Source organism: Pinus tabuliformis, chromosome 3_1 (genome assembly GCF_031772625.1).
Source record: "Pinus tabuliformis cultivar Carrire ecotype Pingquan chromosome 3_1, CPIR1, whole genome shotgun sequence".
Taxonomy (NCBI): Eukaryota; Viridiplantae; Streptophyta; class Pinopsida; order Pinales; family Pinaceae; genus Pinus; species Pinus tabuliformis.
The window spans coordinates 159,967,249-159,971,079 of record NC_142301.1 but is presented as its reverse complement, the minus strand read 5'-3'; positions in this window follow the sequence as shown (position 1 = coordinate 159,971,079).

Below are 3,831 nucleotides of genomic sequence, written 5' to 3'. Positions count from 1 at the left end.
TCATGATCTAGCTGAGGCGGGCATTCCCATGCTCAGCTTTTATAAATACATTTTGGTACATAGAACAGACGATCGTCTGATTGTAGACTGATAATTCTCTGCTGAAATTATCATCCTTTGAGAAGGATGATCATCTGCTGTAATGATGTACATATCAAATGTCTTTAAGTCCTGAATATATATCGCAGCCCGGATGGATGAAACTAGATCCGGGGTCTTCAATCTCTTCCGATCCTTACTCGATGTACAAGTCGATCCATGTGAGAATTTCTTGAAGTCGAACATGGAAAGACATCGCTTGATTACCGGTCAATGATGTAAACCGTTAACAAGCGCGAGAGGAATCACCGATAAGGATGATGACCCTCAAGGTACGGCAGTACAATTCACATGGCGGGAATAAAGGACTTGGCGTCGACCACCATGCAAAATCTTCTGGTCGAAGGTCATTGACGTATACCTGTCGCCGGAAGTGAGAAACTTGCCATTGAGGCATGCAAGCTTCAAAGTACTGAAGGGGGTGTTCCTAGATCAACTCCTTGGATAATGAGCTGATGTCGATAAGGAGCGATCCGTCAAAGGAGGGCCTTAATGAATCCCACATCAGTGACACGGAACGGAGCTAGTGATTGTGATGAGGTGAAAACAAACTGTGATGTATGATTCAGGGTGGCAGTCATGAAGTGGATGAAGGATAATGTATGGTAGTGGATGGGACACGGTTGACTCTTTGCAGAACCACATCTCTTGAACATATAACGACACTGATGTGATGGATTGGTAGCATTACCCCAATTGTGGATGGTGTGGCGAGGACCATGGTTATGAGACCGGTGAATGAAACAACCCAACCCGATGTGATACGGAGGACAAAGTGTCATGTTCAAGAGCGACTTGCTACCATTAATGCTGTGAGGTTCTCCCAATTTTTCCCCAGTCATTGCTGACCAGTACCTCTTTATTTTTGTCAAGCTTGAGGAGGATAACATATGCTTGTTCTATAACCTGCCCTTCGGGCAAGCCCATCGCTATGTTTTAACGAGCCTAGCGATAGGGAAACTCGTTCTCGTCTAAAGACAAGTTTGTCGCTATTTAATCATTTTAACGAGTCTAACGACAAGGAAAACTCGGTCCTTTTCATTTTTAGAGAGTCTGAAAAGGTACGGAAAGTTAACTCCAAAAATTCCTTTTTCGTCTTCTAATCCCTTAAGTCCGAAAAAGTATAAAACCATACAGAAGGGATGAATTTTTGATTTCTTTAACGAGCCGAACAAAACAAGCGCTCGATCTTTTTGTGCAATAATCCCTCAGGTCCAAAAAGATTAAAATCTAGAGGAGGGATAGCTCTTCCGGTCCTTTTAACGAGCTGGAAGGCCAAAACTCGGCAAACTTTTCATATTTTACGAGTCAGTGAAAAGAGCTCAAAGAAGACTCGTCTTTTGAGGAACGAGTGATAAACAGGGATAGCAGCAGATTCCAGGTACAGGTTGGAATTTTCCAATCACGGCAGTGTCACAAGGATGGCTAAGTGAAATCACTCTTCGCAGCTGTTCCTCAAAATGGGTAAACACACATATGGAGATGAACGATTGGCCAAAATGAACGGATGGAGGTGATGGCATATAAACACGACCAAGGGCTTTTAATATGGCTTTCAAAGGTTACTTTTCTCAATGGTTATTTACCGGTTCATTTTTTCTGAGTGAGCTTGAACTGCTAGGGAAAGATTGCTCACAATTTATGTTTATTTTTTAACGAGCATGAACTCTGCTAAAACTGCTCAATTCTTGCGTTTATTTTTTAACGAGCATGAACATTGCTAAAACTGCTCAATTTATACCAGTCTTAATACAAGGAATGCTTTAGGTGAGGTAATCTTATTTAAGGAGCGATACCTCACTAATTACTCCAATTTGGCAGGTTTTAACTTTTGCCTTTCATCCTTTCTTTATGCAAGCTGGAAACGGCTAATCCTACGAGTTTAACGGGTTAGACCTACGGGTTTAAAGGGAGGACCTAAAAATTTAAAAAATAAATAGTCGTCCTGCGCTTGCACCCCAAAAGGTTTGCATGCCCCCAGGTATAAAGTATAATTTCGAGATTCTGTCCTCTTACTTATTATCCGAAAAATGGTTTTGTTTGCTGCCGCAAACTAAACTCTCTTTTCGGCGATGTCTATCATTAGGTTGCTAAGGGTGGTGACTACTTGTTGCAGCAATTTCCTCTCTTTCTTTGAAGACTGCCCCTACTCTCTTTCAAAACATATTGTTTTAATGGGTGAGGCTTGACATTCAAAGATGGTGCCTACTTGCTGCCACAAATAGATCTCCTCCTTAGGAGAGCCTACTTTTTTAGACAAAGGGAGCGATCCTTCCGCTTCACATAACTTTGACAAAAGAATTTTATCCTAGAACAACCCTCTCTTCCTTTTTCGGACGGGGTACGGACTAGTCCATTCTTCTGCGGAAATTAACTTTATACCCAAGGTTTTCTCTGCCCAAGGCAGGCCAGGGTGCATGCCCCCTGGGTCCTAGTTCTTTCTTTCCGAATTACTCGCATTCATCGGGAAGTAGAACCGGGGATGGTGGCATTCCTTGAGTGAATAAACCGTTAAGGGATGGTATTTGACTATTTGCGATGCGTGATCCTGGAAATGAAAGTTGGTCTACGAGCTTGACCATTCTTCCTTCGTGCGGAAAACACATGACTCTAAAGAGCGAGGACACTATTGCCTCCATGCAATATATATAGTCTCGTCCAAGGAGTAAGTTATAAACCAAGGGTCCCTGGACGACCATGATGTTCATATGAACTGTCTTCCCTTTCAATGTAACTGGAACATTGGGGAGAATCCCTAACGGGTGACTGGTTCCTTTATCAAAACCTGATAGATTTCTCATCTCAGGTAAAAGCGTCGGGCAACCCAGTGCTTTCCAAGCAATAGAGGAAAGGATACTCACAGATGCCCCTTCATCAATGATAGTTCCAGCCATCACCATTCTGTAGATTTGGACTATGATTCTGAATGGGATACTGGCTGGTAACCGGGGTCTGCCTAGTTGATTCCAATCAAAGGATACGACTAGGTTGCTTGGTGGTGGGACCGAATATACGGCCGGATACGACCCTGATGATGTTCCTTCCTGCGATAAAGGAATGGGTGCATTGCCCTGATGCTCATCAGAGTCTGTGTTGATGAAAAGAATATGGACGGTGTCATCCTTATCCTCTTCAGTGAGGGTGTCATTTGAAGATGGATCTTCTATGACGGAGTCATTGGAGGATGAAACCTCTGAAGGAAGAACCGGGTCAACTGCTGTTTCGACCTTTAGACTTTCGTCTGGTCTAGATTCAGTAGGTTCATTCTCAATGACCGACACTTCAGCCGACCACTTGAGCGGGTCAGCTGGATTTTCAACTATCGAGGGATTAGGCGCGAGTTTTCGGTATCCAGGAGGAAGTCGTAACGGTGAAACCGGACAATCTTCCAAAACTCTCTTTGCCTCATCTAAGAATGGACATCGGTGGATGGCATGATCGCCTTCACACAACATACAGGGTGATCTTGGTCTCCCTCTTCGTCCTTCACTCTCGCTAGTTGACGGACTGCAATCAACATGACTACCAGAGGTTGATGCTACCGGATTGTGCAACCTTGGGGACCAGTCCCTTAGTATCTGGGGAATACAAGGACAATCACGATGGAAGTGGGCCCCTTTGCAAATGACACATGGCGATTTAGGCCCGGTCGGTGCAGTGTGTGGATTTTTGTCAGCTGTCTTTTGTTTGCCCCCAGTCGCCTTCGCCATAGGCCCCTTCTGCTTCTTTTCT